This window comes from Notolepis coatsorum (assembly GCF_963971535.1).
Source record: "Notolepis coatsorum genome assembly, chromosome: 20".
Lineage (NCBI taxonomy): Eukaryota > Metazoa > Chordata > Actinopteri > Aulopiformes > Paralepididae > Notolepis > Notolepis coatsorum.
Window position 1 is genome coordinate 30,667,600 of NC_140184.1, and position 22,128 is coordinate 30,689,727.

Sequence of the window (22,128 nt, forward strand, 5' to 3'; positions counted from 1 at the left end):
ATAAATAAAATAAATGAATCCAACACTCCCAGACATACCCCACACGAAGGTAAGGAAAAACTCACTAAAACCTAGCAATAGGAAAAAATGCACCACAGGCAATGTGGAGGAGAGAAACCTTAGAAGGGCCGTTCAAGGGGGAATCTCCCTTCTTAGATGTCGGTGATAGTAGTGTTGCAATAAAACAGGCGAAACAGTTGGTAAGCATGCACATATATACGTGTAATGAAACACAAATAAGTGCATGCAATAGCAACTTGGGTATATAAGAACATTTTGAAAGATTGAAAATAGGCTCTGTCCTGGGCCCTTTGCTATTTTCGATTTACATGCTACCCCTCGGCGATATCATACGCAAATTTGGCATAAACTTTCACTTTTACGCTGATGACACCCAATTATATATACCTATTAAGCCAAATGATTCCTCCCAACTTCAAAACCTTGAGGCCTGCTTGCTTGCCGTCAAAAAATGGATGTCGCAAAACTTTCTACTCCTTAATGCAGATAAAACTGAGATGTTAATTGTTGGCCCCCCAAACCACAGAGGCCTGTTTCAGGACATCTCCCTCAACTTTGATACCTGTCATGTATCCCAGAGCTCCACCATAAAAAACCTCTGAGTCATTTTTGATTCCTCCCTCTCATTTAATGCACATATAAAAAATGTCACCAAAATTGCATTCTTCCATCTTCGTAATATCGCAAAAATATGCCCCATTTTAACTCTGGCTGATGCTGAAACCCTGATTCATGCTTTTGTCTCATCACATCTGGACTACTGTAATGCACTTTTTTCAGGCCTACCTAATTCAAGCATCAAAAATCTTCAACTCGTGCAAAATGCGGCTGCACGGATACTAACTAGAACTAGAAAATTTGATCACATCACACCAGTTTTGTCCGCCCTACACTGGCTTCCTATCCAAGCCCGTTCTGACTTTAAAGTGCTACTCCTCACCTACAAAATTTTAAATGGGCTTGCACCGCTCTATCTATCCGATCTCATCTCCCGATACTCGCCCGCTCGTGCTCTGCGCTCACAAAATGCGGGGCTTCTATCGACCCCTAGGGTTAAAAAGAAATCCGCCGGCCACAGAGCCTTTGTCTACCGCGCTCCCTACCTGTGGAACAAATTACCTGCCGTCATCAGGGGCGCCTGCTCTGTCGAAGCTTTTAAATCCCTGCTTAAGACTCATCTTTTCTCTCTCTCCTTCAACCTACCCTGATCTCACCTGGTCGGGGACTGACCTTTAGATTAATCTGTGTAGTTTAGTTATGGTACAGGGTACTACATGGTACCACTGGGTAGTTTACTACAGGGTAGTTTAGTTAGGGTACAGGGTACTACATGGTACTACATGGTACTACATGGTACTACATGGCACTACAGGGTTCTACATGGCTCTACATGGCTCTATGTGGCACTACAGGGTACCACAGGGCACTACAGGGTACTACATGACACTACAGGGTACTACAGGGTACTACATGGCACTACATGGCACTACATGGCACTACAGGGTACTATAGGGTACTACATGGCACTACGGGGTACTACATGGTACTACATGGCACTACAGGGTGCCTGTACGTTAATGCCAAGCAAGCAGTGCAAAAATGCTTCCGCATTCGTCACCGCACGCTAGTGCGGTAAAGCGCCCTTCTTTTCAGACAAATGCTACCGTGCGTGCACCGGCGGCGGCGTGCTCGCTCAGGTGCGTGCGTGCGCCGGCGTGCTCGCGCGAGGTGCCCGCGCATGCGACACGAGCGGAGCTCAATATATATAAGTCACCGCCCCTTATTCAGTATCTAGCAAATAGCTCAATTGGCAAGGACACATGGCTGTGGATCCTATGGCTTGTTTGCTGGCGAGTTCGAATCCCATCGAAAATATTTTTTAACGTGATTTTTTTTTAACGTGTATTCTTTCGCCGATTAAGGTTAGGCATTGTTTCGGAGTTGGTTAAGGTTAGAACGGTTAAGTTTAGGCGCTGTTAAGGAGCTGGTTAAGGTTAGAGTTTGTCAAAGAGAATGGCAATATAATTTCTAAGGTTAAGGTTAAGGTTAGGCATTGTTTCGGAGTTGGTTAAGGTTAGAACGGTTAAGTTTAGGCGTTGTTAAGGAGCTGGTTAAGGTTAGAGTTTGTCAAAGAGAATGGCAATAGACAGCCTATTTCCGCGCGACCTGGGCGCTGGGCGGCGGAAAATGAAAGGCGCATTACTGCATGCCACTACGGGAAATTTTTGCACTGCTTGCTTGGCATAAAGCTACACGCCTACAGGGTACTACATGTCTGCTCCTTTGCAGCACCACAAACATGGGAACTCTCTAACTCTTCCCCCCCCCCTCTTCCCCCCCCCCCCCCCCCCTTCTCCCTGAGTGCCCGTCTCCTGGCGCTGACTAAGGTGATGGATGCCTCGGGGTCTTGGCCAAGATTGTAGTGACTGCTCTACATGCACCTCCGAGGCCTTGGATCAGTTATTCACCGCCGTCTGTCCGTGGTCCTGTCAACTTATTAACAGTATTAACAGACTGTTAACAGATTAACAGTCAATGCGGTTTCATTGCTGGGTTAAGTACTTCCATTTCTATTCACATAATACGCCTCCTTCATATATCTACTCCTTTCACATATATGCCTACCACTTGTATCTATTGCTATGTCCGCCTACTACAATCTCATGAGCCGTCTAACGCCTGTCCCGTCTCCCTGTCTCCCTATGACTTGCTGTCCTGGAGTGTTGACCGGAGTGTTGGACGTCCCGTGACGAAGGCCGGGAGGTTGCGACCCCCTCTGCGTGCCCCCCTGTCTCCGGAGGTCTCGTAGTGGTGACCGGAGTGCCGGATGTCCCGCGATGATGTCGGGGAGTTCGTGACCCTCTCTGCGCCGCCCCTATCTCCCTGTCTCCGGCTGTCCCTGAGCAACGACCGGAGTGTTAAATGCCCCTTGACTAAGACGGGGAGGACGTGACCCTCTTTGCGCCGCCCCTGTGCCTCAAATAGATTGCTATCAGCTCTATCTTTAATCTTTCAAAATGTTCAGTTGCTATCGCTATTAGCTCTATCTTTAATTTTTCAAAATGTACAGTTGCTATTGCATGCACTCATCTGTGTTCCACTACACACATGAGTGCATGCTTACCAACTGTCCGTCTGCAACACTACTATCACCAACATCTAAGAAGGGAGATCCCCCCTTGAATGGCCCTTCTAAGGTTTCTCTCCTCCACACAGCCTGTGGAGCTTTTTTCCCTATTGTTAGGTTTTAGTGAGTTTTTCCTTACCTTCGCGTGGGGTATGTCTGGGAGTGCTTGCATTCTTTCATTTATTTGCATCCATCTAAAAATGTTTGCACCTTATGGTGTTCTTGTTCTGTTCTTGACTTATTGTTATGTTTTCTTCTTGACTTGTTTAAAGAAGATCTGTACGGCCCATGGGGACATTAACGTGTGTTGTCGGGCCCTATAAATAAATTTGATTTGATTTGATTTATGACGGATCCAGATCCAGATGACGGAGGTATGGGGGCGGCGTAGTTAAGCATTACATCACGAGACAGAGTGGGTTATAGAAATTAGATCACGCCTATGGGTGGTTGTTAGGCCCGAGGCGTGTGATGTAATGCTTTTATACAATGGCCGATGTCGTCCAACCTTATTGCTATACAATAAACACACATTAATTGAAGATTTATTGAAAAAACCATCCGCAGAAAAAGTAGTTATAAAAAAAAAAAGAGAGAAGTTGCCTCCGTGTGGAAGCAACTCGGAAGTGCAACTGTCTCTCACTAACACATCCAACTGTTCTCAGTAACACATCCAACTGTCTCTCACTAACACATCCAACTGTTGTCACTAACACATCCAACTGTTCTCACTAACACATCCAACTTCTCTTCTTTTTTTTACCTACAGTACTTTCTATAGAACTTCATTCTTAGATGCTTCTATAGAAAGTAGGTAAAAAAAAAATAAAAATCTTTGCCCTATAGGAGAAAAAAAAAAGTTTAACCTACTTTCTATAGAAGCAGCTGGGATGTGTGCTGTTTTAAGTGAGCGTGGATTATTGAATTGATTGATTGATTGATTGCAAATTTTATTAATGTCCGCCTTGTTTCAAACTGGTTAAGCTTAGGCCCTCTTTCGAAGTCGCCCTCTTTCGAAGTTGGTTATTCTTAGAGTTTGGAATCAGGGCTGGTGGTCTATCGCCCTGCTCTAAAGATAAACTCTAAGCATAACCGACTTCGAAAGAGGACGACTTCAAAAGAGGGCCTAAGCTTAACCAGTTTGAAACAAGGCGGACATTAATACAATTTGCAATCAATCAATCAATCAATCAATTCGCGCAATATTAATTTTGTTCCACAATGACTCATGACCCACCAATTACATAATCCAACATTGTGTAAGAAACAAACACATTCGCCGTGACAGAATCGTTTTTGATTTAGTCGTTATGACGCTGTCAACATATCCATTCGTAACGATTATTGTCCGCCATCTTGCTTTCACTTCTGAATCCACGACTGGCGGAGTGATTGTAATTAGGTTGTGGGTGGGTTCTAGGACCACAAGCGGAGGTTATGACAAATAACCACGTGTAACTTGACTGTTTCAGCCAATCAGAATCGAGACATTTGCATGCCATTGTATAAAGGGGATTGCATCCTCCCAGCCATCATCACGAGACATCCACCACTCCGGTCATCACCAGGAGACAACCTCTCACAGGGAGACAGGGAGACGGGGACAGGCGTTAGATGTCGGTGATAGTAGTGTTGCAATAAAACAGTGTTGCAATAAAACAGGCGAAACAGTTGGTAAGCATGCACATATACGCGTAATGAAACACAAACAGGTACATGCAATAGCAACTAGGGTTTATAAGACCATTTTGAAAGATTGAAAATAGAGCTGATGACGTATCCACGGTATAATAATATTTCATACTGCCAAGTAGATACAAAGACTATGCAAAATCCATTTCCCATAATATGTTGCCTTTAAATAAGATGCAGATAAATAAAAAATGCAACAAATAATTTGTTTCTAATTATTAATAGTTGTAGTTATTATTAATAGTTGTAGTTATATAATTACGGAGTTGTGGTCCATTTAGGAAATCAGTTTGAACTTGAACTTGCATTGGTTTGTGATAGATTATTAGTTACTGGGTATTTCAAAGTACCTCATATTTGGTACCATTTCGAAGCTAACAACTAGGGCTTTCCAATGATATAAAATAGGTGTTTGATTATCATCATAATTTTTATTATTATGGTTCATATGTAGTTGCACTTGAACTTGTTGAAATTAAACTTGGAAGATAAAAATTAATTAGATTAAACTTTCCTTGCTTATATCAGATGTATGTGTAATGAATGGAATGTAGACAATCTTGTTGGCAATATAGAACTAGATTAGATTAAAAAATAATAATAATTGTTTTACATATTGTGATGGAAATGATAAAACTTTAATGTTTGTGTTAAAAAAAAAATTCAAACTTACCCCATTCTCTTCATAGAGCCCTGTCTTCCTTCATACTCTCTGCCGATCTAGACCCATCTTTCCTGGGTATAGGGTGATAGCGTGAAGACCATGGCTCTCAGCTGCAGTGTTGATAGCCAGCGCTAGCATGGTAGCTAGCGTCGAGCAGCTAGGGCTTGTCGTCAATTCTAGGTTGATAAAATGAACTATGTTATATATACGAATATGACCCACTAATGAATACACTAAATGTGGCTAAATGTGGAATAGCAATGTCGCTATTTGAAAACACTGCATTTGCGAAATAAATACGTCAACTGTGTTTACGTTAGCCATGCGTTAGCTGGCAGCTAGCGCTAATGTTTACCTCAACACAAGCAGGGCTTCCTGGGGGAAATTCTTACTTCACCACGGTACTTTTGAAACAAGCTTTTTGAGTGGAAAATATGACCAGAATCTCTGGAAAAACATCTCACAAAAACTATAGACGGTCATAAACGTTAACGAATGCTATAATAAGTCCAACAAATGAGTATAAATAGTACTTACACGGTAGTTTCTAAATGCAAGAGCACGCTCTGATTCCCCGGAGAAATCAATTCTATGACGGAACGCTCTGGGGAAAAAAACCTGCCTGTCGTGTCGGCGGCCATTTCTATAGTTCCTCTGAGTCCTGCGGACTAATACTTGGTGTGCTGGTGGTGGTAGGTCTTCCATATAAGGCCTGAAAAGATGGTGTCCTTCCGCTTAAAACTCGACATTAATTCAATATTGATCAATTGTTTTATTTGAAAACAAAATGATATTTCTGATCAACATTGATTTAACCCTTTGAAAATGATGGTGGATCATCTGTCATTAATTAATAATTATTGTCTTTTGAAGGCCATAGCGGCTAGCACAAAGCCAGTGGTATGATATGTAACTACTGTAGGCATTGAGAGGAATCCAGCATTGTAAACCAGGAATACCCGGAAAAGGTCTAAATATTGCTCCAAACTGTTACCTTCTTTCCTGTGGCACCTCCATTCTCTATAGAGTGAATATAATGTAACATATAATTATGTTCGGGCCAAACAGTATATTTTCTGTACGACTGTGTGCTGTGAGGTATAGTATTACCATTGCTGATACATAAAACATGGTTCTGTATCACACTAGCTCCCGCTCAGCGTCTCATTGCATATATCTCGCTTCAGCGTATATACACTGAATACATTTCAAAATGTACCTTTAAATGCCAGCATTCATCTGGCCACACCCCCATCCGCTTACCTACATAAGCAGGGGTGGTGCCACACACTCATCTCCTTCTCAAATTTCATCACAAGCAACGTGTTGCTCATATGCCCACTTGACGTGGAGAAAAATATTTACTCTGAGGAAAGGAAGAACAAGGAGATACGTTGACATCATATCTTTATTTTCTCTCTCACTATTTTCGAGAAAATACGGCGATATTGTCTGCGTCACTGGAGTGTCTGGAAGATGGTGATCATTCTAAAACCTCCACCGGGTTCATATGGGGAGCACGCCGCTACATGCCTCTCAACTACAGTTCTTTGCTGTGTCTGGTTGCGGTAAAACCTTCAGCACAGCTGAACTGTAGGACGCGCCGCTGTTGTGAGAAGCTGTGTTTTCCAGGTTGGTGAGTAATGTTTTGCTTGCAAGCTTCACTTGTCTGTTAGTGCTACGGGGGCTAGCTGACAATGTTTACGAACACCGGCCCCAGACTAGGGTCTTTTGTTCAGCCTCTTAGGCAACAGCAGAAGACCTTTGTCTGAAGCCCATTAGTTAACTAGTGGGCCACGACCATTAACACTGGTGATCCCTGTGTTTTCTGGACGAGTGGATTTTTCTCTGTCACCGTCTTTCATATCCAAATGAGAGTATTCCTCACGAGGAAATATGGGCATAGATGTTCGTTAGCGGAAGATCTGTGTTCAAGCCAGCTACTGACCAGAATGATGGGAATTGTGCTGGCACCGCCAGGTGTTGGTAAAATCACTGTTGTAAAACTGTGTTAACATCTTGTTTCTCTTTTCTCTTAAAAAGTGAGGAGGGTTTCAGAACGGCGGCCTGTCTAAGTGTAACTTGTTGTATCGTTGTGTACGAGTTCAGGTGGTGGCTGCTTAGCTTGCGTGCTAGTTGTGGCCTACTGTGTTAGCCAGTCAGCTGTTAGCTGCAGCGCTAGCTCGCTGTGTTTACCAGGCCTGTTGTGTCACTAGGCTGGGTAAACGTTAGTTTGCTGCTTTCGGCCGAGAGCGGCCGTTAGCTTAATGCTACACTGTTGAACGTACTGTGACGATAACATGTTTTTAACACTCTTGACTACGACGTCATCTTTGACAGAGGATGTTCGTCGAACCTGCCCTGAGCCAACAAGGGGGACCGTAGCGGCGGGATGGAGCGGCGACGCTGCCCAGGTCGACAACACAGTACGGCTGTGTTTACTACAGTGCCTTGTTAAGAGACTACAGTTTCGCTTGATCTGCGCTCAAGGTAGGCAAGGCCTGACCAGACCTTGTACACTTCTTCTGGCTTTCCCTTCTAAATGTTTTGTAAATAACGATGTTTTCCAAAACGAGTGTTGCTGCACTACATTTAGGATACGACGCGAGTTATGTGTGAATTGTCTTGTCACTGGTATTTAGCTTCTCCATGCAAATCGGGTTGTTGTTACAGATGTGAAAATTATCTGGTTTGTTGTGTTGAGAAACATCATGTGTGTTTATATGTACCGTGTACTCACAACTAAGGGGGTTAACTAACCTATAAAGCTATGCTTAGTGACAAATGAGTAAAGAATGATTCTTTTCTCAGCCTGTAATGACAATAAACAGTGTGTTCACATATTAACAGGTTTTCCTGTTTTAACTGGCCGTATTAAGGGTAAAGTAGGAGGATTGTGTTTCCCCCCGGTTCCCTGGGGACTTCTTCATCCTCCTCTCAGACATGTTGTTGCACTACATTGTGTCACTGTGTGGTAGGGATACGATGTAACCCTTAGCTTGATTGCTGAGGTTGTGCTAAAACTGCTGGAGAAACTTTATTTTCCTAAAAGAAAAGATTGTTTGGTCGCTTTCGTGTGTGCTTAGCAAGGCCTGTGGCCGATACTAATCGAGAATTATGTTTTCTCTCATTATGAAAAACGGCGTTCCTCTGTAGAGTGTTTTTGCCATTTTTTGTAGGTGATGATGGGTTGTGTGTGTCATGTGACCTACAACTAGGTTGGACTGGCCACAGAAGCACATGTGTAAGTTTGGTACCGGGGCTCTTGGAGAGCCCTCTCTATTCTGTGTTTTTTCCTTAGTAAAAATCAGATAGCAGGTTAGCTCATGCGCTGTGTGAAGCTGTCAGACGCTTCATGGAGCTGACTATGACTGTGTCATACTCTCTTTTTGTCATTACATCGTATCATGGGTGTGGGGTCGTAAAGGGGTGAACTGGTAACCTTTCCTCCCCCTTTTTTCTGTTGGTCAGGGGTAAACCCACCTGTCCTTCAAGGTTCCTGTCACGTTGCGGTTCGGCACGTTACAGGGTGAGGGGGGGGGGGGGGGGGGAGTTTCCTGGTCCCACGGCCTGGATTATTGGGCGTGTGCACCGCAGAAATTCCCCCGCCATAGAGTACGTCACTGTGCGCGTCTCTGTTGGTAGGTCTTCCGTGTGCTGTTCAGGTCCATGTGATGTATCTGTTTCGGGGGGTGGTCAGGGCTCCTCCTCACCAAGCTCCTATTCGGGCCTTCTGTGAGTTGGGACTCTCCTTCCATGTGAGGGAGCCTCCTTCAGAGTACAGAGCCTCCTCCTCAGATTGTCAAGGTGAGTGGACCCTCAAGAAGGAGTCCTACTCTATTGTGTATGTATTCGATTCAATTCGATTATTGAGTGTGTATGGGTTCAGTGCCTCCTCCCCGGAGAGCCCTAAAACCAATGTTTTACATGGCTCAAGGTGCAATATATTCTTTTCAATCTGTACAGCTCGCGTGGGAAGTCTCTCTGGGGATTCCCGTCTCCTTCCTATGGGAGGGTGGTGGGATGTAAAAATGTGAAAAAAATTTACCCCCGGCTGTGTAGACTGGGATACATACTGTTGGTGCTTCCTTCTTTTCTATTAAAAATAGTTGGAGTTAGGAAGTATCACACCCCTCTTGTCGTTCCCCTGGACGCCTTGGGGATTCAATGACAGGTCTAAATAGCCTGTTCATTGATGTGGGTGTGTCCCGACGCACGTATAGTGCTAGCTCGGGGTGTTCTGTAAACAGGCGACTGACTGGCACGCCTTGGTTGCTGAGGTTAAAACGGCGTTTTTATAAAGCAACTGGGATGGAGGTTTTTCCTCTTCCGACGACCAAATCCGACGACCTGGTTTGGTTATCGACGGATTCTCGTTCATATCTGGGGGATGATGACGGAATGGATCTGAACATATGTAGAGGGGTCTCACACCCTGGGGGTGGGCCACCGGGCGCGGTTCGCCCGAACGTCTGGGTGGCGCCTTCTTTTCATGTTTAAGATCAACACGCATATCTGCCCCTTCTCCTGGAGTAGGCATGTCGGCGTGGTTAGGGCACGGGACTGGTTCTGGTCACGCTGGTCCGGATTAGTTGAACCCGTTGTCCGCCGGGGATACAGATCTGCTGTTCTGGTACCCTGAGGGACTTGGGCTTTTTTCAGAGGGAAAAATGCCAGGTCGGTCCGGGTGTCACAGGGTTAAACGCTATGGAGGCCCTGGTTGGGTAAATTTTTTACTCAGCACTGTCGTAATGGCTTACGGCCATGCCATGGTTAGTACTTGGTTGGGAGACCGCCTGGGAATACCAAGTACGGTGTGCTTGGGGCTGGTTCTCCATTCTTTTTCGCTCCTCTCTCACACATGGCGAAGAGGGGCCTGTTGGGGTGGTCTTTGACCTCCTCTGGTGACCCTGTGCTTCCCGTATCGCCGGGCCCGGTCCGAAGTCATGTTTCGTCGACCCGTAGGCCTGGGTTAACCCTTTTTTGAAAACTGAAACACTTGTACTGCGGTATAGCCGGTGTGTTTTGGAGTTTTTTTCTTGAGGGGTTATAGGAACAACCACCGCATTGGGTAACACCAAGGTGGTTGATTCCCTGGTATGTTGGAGCAGTGTCAACTCCCGGGTTCACCGGTTGAGGGTGCCCCTGCACGTTCATGACGTCTGCCAATCGTGTCAGCCTTCTCTGCCTCAACCCCTCTGGGTGGGTTTTTTTTAAATGGAGGCTTGGTCATGCAACAACGCCAGCTTACGCCCCTTCCGCCGGGGCGGCTGTGTTCAGCTGTCCCCTCTGGCGCCTGTCTCGTCCGCAGTCTCCAGGCTAGGGTTAACAGCCTGTTGCCTGGTTTTTCCCCGGTGCGCTGCCTGCTTCCGTTGGTTAACCTTTTTTGTGTGCTTACGGCCATGCTGACTGCCTGTTCTGCAGGGTCAGTGTGCCAGGCGGTGTACTATTGGGGGGACAGGGCCCGCTCGGCTGAGGGGCCTTTGTCCGAATACGCTGGCGATGTGGGGGGCGGGGTCACTAAGTGGGGTCTTGATGCTGGCATCATGGACTTCTCCGGGCCCCCGTTCCAGGGGGTCCAGTCCCTTTGGTGGGTCTGGGTCTTCCTTCGCACTCCGCTGCTACGGCCTTGCCACGGGGTTGGGTTTGCCCTACACCCCGTGATTCTGGGGGCAGTAACGAGGTTGTTCCCTCCGTTCGTTCCCGGGTGGCATGCGGGTTGTGCGTGTGTGTAGTCGTGGGGTCAAGCCACGGTCTGCTCACCCTGTGCGTTGAGTTGCTTGAGTGCCTCTTCGCACGGTCGGGTCCGTCGCCCTCCATTAGGGGGGGTCGGGGGGGCTCGGTCCTCCCTGGTCTGATGGTTGTGGGGGGCCTCAGCGGGGTACATTTGTCGAGCTTCTAGCTCCCGCTCAGCTCCTATTATGCAATGAGACGCTGAGCGGGAGCTAGTGTGATACAGAACGTTAGGTTATGACTATAACCAAGTTCTGTTAACACTAGTGGACGCTCAGCGTCTAGATGCCGCTGCGGCCCTTGATTTTTCATTGTGGTGAAATTTGTTGGGAAGGAGATGAGTGTGTGGCACCACCCCTGCTTATGTAGGTAAGCGGATGGGGGTGTGGCCAGTTGAATGCTGGCATTTAAAGGTACATTTTTAAATTTATTCAGTGTATATACGCTGAAGCGAGATATATGCAATGAGACGCTGAGCGTCCACTAGTGTTAACAGAACTTGGTTATAGTCATAACCTAACGTTTTCCAGCATAGGTCTGTTGAGACTGGCAATTAAGCAGGGGTGTAAAAAGTACCCAGAAGTATGGGTACCGTCTCGAAATCTTATTCAAGTAAAAGTCTCAGTATCTGGCTAAAAACACACTTGAGTAAAAGTAAAACAGTTTCTACTTTTAAATCTATTAAGTACTAAAAAGTAAAAGTGACTTTCTGACTGTATTCTGTATTCTTCTGATAGCACGTGTTTAATCAAAGATCCCCGCTTGCACAAGGACCAATCAGCATGGGTATGGGCGGGTTCATTTTCCATTGATGGGGATTTGATTGGCTGTTTTTAAATAAAGTGCGGCCGCAGGATTCATAACGTTAACGTTAGTTCGGCCAGAGAATTTGTGTTCTGCGAGATTTGTACTTTGTACTTTGTAGGTCTGCATTTTAAATGTAAGGATTAAAAAGTATGTTTTTTCTCTGAAATGCAATTGAGTAAAAGTACAAGTATACAAACCTAATAATACTTGAGTAAAGTACAAATCCCCAAAAACAGTACTTAACTCAATCAGCGCCAGACCCGAGTATAGTCGGGTTTTCATCGTTATTTCTTTTATTCGATATTTCCATTCATTACAGGCACACGAACTCTGGGTTAACATGGGGAATCATCCTGAGAATGCCAAAGTGCAATACCGGCCGCATCCACCCAGGTGGCAGTATCGAGCACCCTTTGAATCTTGGCCTGTGCGTCGATCAAAAGTCTCCGGTCTGACTTTTCTTTGTCGGGCAAGTGGAGCGATTGTCCCGATCGGATTGTGCTCCCGATGCATGATGTGTGGCGGATTATGTTGGCAACACGATCGACACCAATACTGGGACTCGCAATCAGATAATTGGAATATTCTTTTTGGGGTACATCCTAGTGAAGGTAAGGGCTATATGATATTAATCCTGCTGTGATCCAACCATGACTTCACCTCGATCACAACATGTGTCTGTAACGTTACTCCACAACGTATGCCGTTGGTGACGCTCAAAGCATAAAAAAACGACCCCCCCCCCCCCCCCCACCCTTTCATGCATTCATGATGAAACATAATACTGATAATATAGATATGATTTCGAAATAGTACCGTGTCCAGGCGAGAAACAGCAACACTTTTAGTGAAATCCACGTATTGCTGCATAGCGTCGTTTTCTGGGATTAGACAGGATCACTCTAAAACTATTTTATTCACCACGGTATAAAACGGGAATGTATGGATGAAAAAATTATTTCCTTTTCACATATTGAATGATAGATAGTCGATGTCAAATGGGCCATAGTATTGTATCCATTATATAATATATAGAGTTATAGCCCTCCAAACACCTCCACTTATTCCTATCTCTTAGAGCTTGGCGTGGTAAGTACAAACGATGCTCAACTGTGTGGCGTCCAATGAGTTAAGTATTGTAACGAAGTACAATTACTCAAGTACTTTACACCCCTGCAATTGGGTAACTCTCGCTTCTACTGTATCATCTACCCAGTAAAATGTTGAGTGTGAAAGAAAAAAAAAATCTTTATTTATATAGAGTTGATGGCAAATAATGATTTGACTCTTTAATTTTAAGGCACAACTCTGCAGACTTGTCAAATTAATTCAAACAAGAGAACAAAAATGAAGTCAAAGCCGCAATTTACATACCACTGAAAACTATGTATAAAAAAAGTTTGGATCTTTTGACTGCAAACATGAAGGAAGAGCCTCACCCACCTTTTTAGCTGTAAACCATACATTGCTGTCTCACTGAAATAGATAAAAGTAAAGGGGGCCTGTTATGCTGAGGTTGAAGCCAGCTGTATTTTTAGAACAAGTTACACACTGTGCAATGGGAGGGGGACTGTTAGACAGCGGTCAATATCCCTACACACACATAGTGAAACCTAACCACAGGTACATGCTACTATTCTAGGATGACTGTGAACTGTCAATGGATGCATTGATTACAGGTTTTTCTATTTTCCACTTCTTCGAAAAATAGTATATGGGAGGTCAGGCATTGTAATTGAGTTACAGTTACATTTCTAAAACGTACATATTATGATCTCAAATAAATCTGTAGAGTATTGCATGCAGCCTGGAAAACATAACAAAGACAAGACATCATTACCCTACACAAACGTGCTGTTATAGTTTGCCTGAAAGGAAGTGCACTTCGCTGTTGTCATGGCCGTAGCCAGCTATGAGGTCACCGAGGTCCGGACCTCTGTAATTATTAGTAACTATTCTGGGGGGAAAAAGTATGATTTTTTTAATTATTATTATTATTAAAAAAATATTATAGAAAGGTCACAATATAAATGTACAGTTGGGAGTTGAAAATGTCCGGTGATGTCTGATGTTTGGCAAAGGTACTCCCCCCTGCATAGATACAGCACTACTTGGTCGCTTCTGCCTATTATTATAGATAATGCATTTTGAATGAATAGGTTGGGTTGTATAACTAGGTCTCATTTTGGTATGAATTTTGCCCATTCACCAAATTATGATGTGGTAGCCAAATTATAAATGCATAAGAGACCACAGGGCTTTGGTGCACTCTTTAGGCCACTCACCTGTAAGTGCCCCACGTCCTGTAAATGATTTTCTGAGTGACTGACCTTAAGTTGATCTCTAGATAATGGCTAGCCAGTTGCGTAAGAAGGTTTGTATAAAAAAAAGATGGACCTCCCTAAATCCTGGCTGTTGTAGAGCATTCAAGAGACTAGAAACCATCCTTGAATGTAGTAAATGGTTACTTTTTGAAGCCGAAGAACCAAAAACACCTCCACACACCAAACTACAGCCCGGCTGGCTATCACTATGCTAGTGGAGAGTTCAGCTGTGGTACATACTCCATAGTACATCTGATCCTTTGACTGCTTTTCTAGACCCCTCTTTGTGGCCCCTGACAGAGCATGTGTGTATGTGTGTGAGTATGTATTTTCCAGTAAGGGACTGAGCCATTATGCACACTAAATTTACATCTTGTTGAGCTGGGGTTCTATGTTAGCACTGATGGAACTAACACGCTGGGGCAAGTTGGCTATGTGCCTGCTTGCCTTTATCACCTAAAGTACAGCTTATAAAGCCTTTCCTCCTGGTGGAGACATGAGAGTCTAGCAATTATACTGGGGAAAAGGTCCTCTCTGATGGAGGCTCTGTGTAACCCAGTAAACCTTTCTCTAAAGAACATGTGCACACAGGAATATACTGTGAATGCATGTAATACCAATGGCATAGAAATGCTCACACCGCCTCCAGATATGTGTAACGGTTGTGACATTGTCACCTTAAACTTTGATGCCCAGAGGGAGTTTCGAACCTGTGGTCTCCCAGACCGCGGGCAACAGCACAGACCTCTATACCAAGAGGTGAACTCACTGCTTTGGAACGTGTCTATGTGTCTTTTGAGGGTGAGAGTGAGTTTAACCCATAGCACCGCTACTCGCCCCAGTCACTTCACAACATCGGAAGTCCATCGTGACTGCGCTTCGCGGTACCATCCGTTACATATGCATTCAGGATGATTTCTAAACATGCCTAATGATAGATCAGAGTAGACAGTTAAAAGTAAAAAGTAGATCCAAGATGAAAAACAAATAGGTGTATATAGTAGGGATGTCCCGATCGCATTTTTTTGCTCCCGATCCGATCATGTGATTTTGAGTATCTGCCGATACCGATCTTTCCCGATCCGATCTTTCACATTAGTAACTAATCTGACGCATTTTTGTCAGAAACTGGCGAAGCGAGACAAGCCCCTCTGTTGCCTCAATAGCCCATCGAGTGCGGCGGCTCATATTACATTCACCCTGAGAATCTGCTTCATACGAGAAATATTCAACGTTTCAATCTGTTTGCACATTAGTATACATTCAGTGTTCGACTTACGTAATGATTTACTCCATTTTGGTCTGAAACGCAGACAATAATCTCCTCACAAAGCGAATGTTGACGTTATCCAGGTGAACGTTATCTTCATTCAAGCGGGGCATTGCAATCAATACAGCTGTTTGGCAAAGCTCCCGCCACCTCCCACCATTCCTTTGCTCGCTCTAGTCACATAATGTGACGTATTAGATTGGTCGTGTTAAACGCAGCTCTGTTTTTTCCTCCACGCGGAACGTCCGCCTTGCAAACATTGCAACTGGCTATTGGACTGGCTTCGGTTTAAATTTTAAAATGCTTCCAAACTTCTGACATTTTGTCTAGCTGCTCTGAGTCATCAGGTGGACCTGCCAGTGTTGCGGGAGCGACGCGTTGTGAGCTTGTACAGTACTGAGCTTTCAGCATACGTCACTGTCGTGCAACGGTGTAAATCAAAGGAAATGTGTTTGTTTTGGTAAATTCTTCTGCTTTGTTCGACAATAAATAAATGAATGATGATATGTAATTTAAAACCAAAACTAAGGCCCCAGTATGAGTTTAAGACGTGAACATGGTCATGTTTTCTTTTTTTTAACAAATGTTTTTTATTTTCCCTTTTTTTTTTTACATAAAACCCAGACACACAATACATAAACAGTAGGAATCCACAATAAATCACAGGACTATGATTGACACAATAATAACAATCATGACAGTCCAGTACTTAAATCAAAATAAATGTAGATTAAAATATTTACCCATAATAAATACAATACAATACATATGCTCTTGCTCGCTCTCCCCCCCCCCCCCCCCCCCTCAGGACCAGGGACGTGCACACAGGACTTTAGAGGGGCAGGTGCTCAAAGGCTGAAAAGGGCACTACACTTGTGTGTATATATTAACCGAGCGCGCGTAGCGCGCAAGCATGATTTTTAAGGGCCCTTTTCGGGTGGGGGCCCCCTTTTTATGCTTTTTGGGGGGTTTTGGTGATCAAATATTGAATATTGAACTATAATAATCAGTGCAGGAGCTCACTTATCCTTGAAAGACACTTTTATCACTGACTTAAAAGGCCCATACATCTCCATAAATGTTCAGGGGGGAGGGAATAAGTGCTTACCCTACAGACCCCAAGAAGTGCTGTATATTCTGTATTGTTTAATATAAATGCATTTTTTATTCCAATCCCGATTTGTATTTGAGATTCCCAAATCCCATCGGACTTGACTTCTTCGTGTCCCTCAATGAGTGTAATACCAGCATTCAACTGTATGCGCCACAACGGTTTCTATCATCATCATCATCACCACCCACGCTATGCATAAAATATATAGGTCCGCGGAGAGGCACGCTGAGGAGGCCGTGCAAACTGCAATGGAATACGGGGCATCTCTCTCTCTTTACCTAATATTTTTATTCTATCCTGAAATTTTTCAGTTGGAAGGGCAGTCTATATGCGGAACGGTAAAAAAAAAAAAAAAAAAAAACGCAGGTGCTCAAGCACCCCTTGTAAAATCAGACGTGTATCAGCTTCCTCATGGTCAGCACTCAGAGAGGAGACTTCAAGCTCTGGATATGTTGACTTGACAGTTGTTGCTTCAGCAAACCTCTCTGATACTACAACTACAGGTTCATCATCCGGGCTGTGTTCTATCAGGTGGTTTGAGAGTAGTTGAGCGATATCTGATTTGTTATCTTCAAGGGCTCTTCATGAAGCTCGACCAATCGGCAGGAAGTGGAACAGACTTGTTTTTTATTTCACGACGTACTGGTCTGTGGCGCTGTTTGCGTTTCACCCTTGTGCCTGTTTTGATGGATTGGTCATGGTATCTGTCAAAGACGACATCTACTCTCTGGTATTTTGCTCCCATCTTCCACACGGTGTCAGTGAACTTGTTGGCATAGTCACCAAATGTTGTAGTGTCAGGTGGCTTTCCGAGTGCCATTACCAGAGCTTGGCCATCAATGACCAGGCAGCTGGGTCCCTGAAGGGTAAGATCTGCAGGGGTTTTAACTTGTTTCGTCAGTATATTTGCGAACACAGACTTGTTGGTGGAATGTAGACTCCCGTTAGTTGTGCCCAGAGATGGCGGGATGGGCATGAGCTCATGCTGGTGGATATTGTCAAGGTCTACCTTACGACCTGCTCTGTAAGCTGTGATGAGCCTTTGTAGAATCTGCCTGTCCACGTTGATGGTGTTTTGCTTGTTCTTGGAAAGTTGCACAACTTCATACAAAGAGGCAAATGTCTTGGCTTTGTTCATTCGAATGGGTGAATTCAGGTTCAGGTGCTGGTCACTATCTGGAGGTTCACACAAACGTTTGTCCACAAACATGTTCAGTTGTGCCTGTCCAAGGTGTTCTGCGCCAAGTAAGGATTCTTGAATCTCCGGTGTGACTACGTCCTTGTTGATGTATGTAAGAAAACTTACAAAAGCACATTTAATTCAGGTTTGTACCTTGTGTAGTCACACTTAACTCATTAAGCCCCACCATTTATTTTTTGAAAATTCGCCTAAAACAGCATGCTTACATTAAAATGCTTATATATCCAGATTTATAAGAGCTACTTGCATAAACTTGGTACGTGAAGAGAGCTAAGACTTGGGGGATTCTAATGTTGGTGTCCAACACTGTACAGTTATTACCAAATTGCTGTAGTATTCCTGCAAACACTGAAGAAATGTCATTTATTTTATCCTTGCCTATACAAAGATTACAGTTAGACAGTCAAAAACACCCTGTTACTCATGGTTGCACCCCAGCTATATTCCTACTTTCCTCCTCCATAGGTGCAGATGTTCTGTGCAAAGTTTCATGTCAGTAGAATAAAGACTGTGGGTTTAGCACCTGTTTTTGTGGAGAGAGGGCCTGGTGCTGGCGGCCATGTTGGATTTCTCAATCTTGAGGCCTTATTTGACATTTTTGAGCTTGGTATACAGCAGATTTGGATTCAGCACCCCTTAATACCCCTAGAAATGTTGTGTACCAAAAATAAACACGAAATGCCTTCAGCACTTTATACAAGCACATTTTCTGAAATTCTGCCTAGTCTATTGGCCTCTATGTGTGCACGTGCCTGCTCAGGACCCCCCCCTTGGACAATCCATCCATTACTCCGCTTAACCCCAGGAATTACAAATTCATATGATAACCTTTATCCTCTCCACCACCTCTAACCAGATTGCTATGCTGGCTTCATTGACACCTAAAATTCTTGCGGTAGATATCTCTAGATCAGGGGTGGGCAATTATTTTTCCCGGGGGGCCGAATGAGCAACTGAAAATATGTTGGAGGGCCGGTCCAAAATTCCAAACTCAATCATGCATAATATACATTTTATTTCTATATAAAAAGCAGTAAATGGCATTGTTTTTATCCCTGGTAAGAGTGTATGTTATTATTTGGCAATTAAAAGGTGAGGTTAGCTTTCAAAAATATAATTTATTCAAATAGAATTTATTTCCAAAATGATAAACAAAATGTGAAACATTAATAACAAAGGGCATGTATGAAAAAGTGCTATACAAATAAAGTTATTATTTTGTGTTTCATATACTATTGAAACAAGGGTTTTCTTAGCTTTCTAAAGACATCACATCATCTTATAGCCAAAATAAACAAGACATGTCACTGAACTGTGTAAAGAAAAGTGTCCCAGTAGCCTTTTTTACTTTACATGCCTATATTAAACATTTAATGTTTTCAGAACTGTGCAAACAAAAAGAAAAAAAATATCAAGTGTCCCATTTCACTTGTTATATTTCCAAATTTTAGTGTTCTTCAGCTCTTTTTTTTTTTTCATTCAGTGTGATAAATCCAGTCTCTGTTGAGCTTTAACAAATCCATCAAAGTCAGGTTGCATGTCTGAGGTGGAGATGCGAAGCACAGCTGCCAGATGTTCATCAGTGAGAGAGGATCTGTACCTGGACTTGGTAAACGTCATGACTGAGAATGTCTGTTCACATATAGGTGGATCCAAAGAGAACCAACATCTTCTGAGCATGTCTCCTCATGTTTGGAAAGTTCTCCTCCTTGAGAGCAGAGTAGAACTCTAGCAGTGATGCTGACTTAAAGTGCTCTTTCAGTAGTGAATCAGACTGCAGGTCAATGAGTTCAAGCTGAACATCAGTGGGTGCACTATCAACACTGCAGGTAAAGGGAGAGGAAACCAGCTGCATTTCATCCTCAACCTTTTTGAAATCTTGAAAACGCCTTGAAAATTCATCATGCAGTGCTCCCAACATGGATGAGTACTTGTGCCGGTGTTCAGCTGATGGTTTGACTTCTTTCAGGGTTTTCATGTGTTTGAGATTGTTGCTGCCTGCCTTGAAATCAATTGCAACTTTGTCATGAAGGCTTTCACATGGCTATGCATTTCATGAGCAAAAATGCCCTTGCCCTGCAGTTGTGTGTTCAGTAGGGATGGGTACAGTTCACATTTGAACCGATACGGTACCGGTACCTGTGAATCGATACCGGTACCCAACGGTACCTTTTTTCTGTACTTTAGTCTCTAAAAATTTGATCTACCTACCTCAGTTGTGAAAAAAGAAATCCAAACTTCAAATAACCACACTTTCGACCGTTTTCGGCTTCCCCCAACTGCTTTGTTGTTGAATCAAGTCAAATCCTAGGTAAGCGTATATTGTGTGTGTGAACGTTGACATGAAAAGAAAAAAGTAAAAAAATATATATATATAAAAAAAAAATATTTGTTTTAATTAAAAAAAGAAAAAAAAATATTATCATGTAATCTTTCGCGGGCCGGTCAGAATCATCCCGCGGGCCGTATCCGGCCCGCGGGCCGTACAATGCCCAGGTCTGCTCTAGATAAATCACATCGAGATAGGTAAGAACCCATACCTTCCGGCACATTTTATCCGGTTGAATCCAGCGTGATGCTATTAGCTTTTTAGCAGCCGTAAGGCCGGACAAAATTAGTCTCTTTACCTGTATAGAGGCTGCTAACTGAGAAACGTCATTCAACAACAATACAGAAGGCAGTCAAGGTATGGTCAGAAATAACAATTCTGATAATTGTGTGGTTACTTCCTCCCAGAATATCTTAACCGGAGGGCATTCCCAATACATATGCATAAATGTACCAATATCACCGTTTAAACATAAGGAGCATCGAGAGTCTTGTTTAAGCCCCATTAGGTACAAACGTCTAGGAGTTAAGTAAGTCCTATGAATAAAATTAAGATTAATCTGTTGATGATCCGGGTTGCGTGATGAAAGCTGTACGTTTGACCAAACTTCATCCCAATCAAAATCTACTTCCAAGTTTGGTATATCCTTCCTCCAGACTAAGTCTAGAGGAAGGACCTCGTATGAGGACGTAAGTAAGTGACGATAAAAATCAGAGACGAAGCCTCTCGATGTCTCCTTTCCATAAAAGATTTGGTGAGGTTAATTTTGTTAGATATATCTTTAAAGCTGCAAAAACCCCGGTCGTTGAAAACATCCCCCAATGTATGTATGCCCTTCTTTTCCCATTTGGTCAATCTGATAGGTCGTTGTGCAATAAGGAGTGAATTGTTATTAAATAGGGGGGAATGACTATGCCATTTATGTTGGTTAGTAAACATTTTCTGTGTTGGCATGTTTGAAAGCTCACAGTGTTCCATTAAAGATACCAATTGTACACCACAGATACCACAAATTTTTCTATGAAAGAGAGACATCGAGAGGTTTTGTTTCAGATTTTTATCATCAATTACTAACGGCCTCGTATGAAACCCTCCATCTAGACTCTGTCTGGAGGAGGGATATACCAGACCTGGAGACAGACTTTGACTGGCAAGAGGCCTGGGTAAATGTACGACTTGCATCAAGGAACCCGGACCATCAACAAATCAATCTTAACTACATTCACAGGACATACTTAACTCCTATAAGACTGAACAAAATGGGTCTTAAACAAGACTCCAAATGCTCCCTATGTACAAATGGGGACGAAGGGACATTTATGCACATGTATGTACTGGGACTGCCCACCAGTTAAGATATTTTGGAAAGAAGTGACCCAGCAATTATCAAATCTCTTGGATCTGGATATACCTGTACACCCCTCTGTATTACTGCTGAATGATGTCTTTGAACATGCAGTACCTCCACAGCTAAAGAGATTGGTTTTATCCGGTATCACAGTGGCTAAAAAGCTGATAGCATCACAATGGTTTCAACCGGAAAAAATGTGCCGGAAGGTCTGGACTCTTACATATCTCGATGTGATTTATCAAGAAATATCTACAGCAAGAATTTTGGGTCTCAATGAATCCAAAATGACTATGTGATTAGAAGTGGTGGAGAGAATAAAAGCTAGCATATAATGGTAGTGTCTGGTTAGGAACAAGTTATAATGGTTGGATTATCCAATGGGGGGTCCGGGAGGGGGGGGTACGAGCTAGAGCATATGTGTGTAGGTTTTTAGATAACAGGTATTAGGGGTATATCCTGTATAAGACATTTGACTAAATGGTAATTTCATTGGAT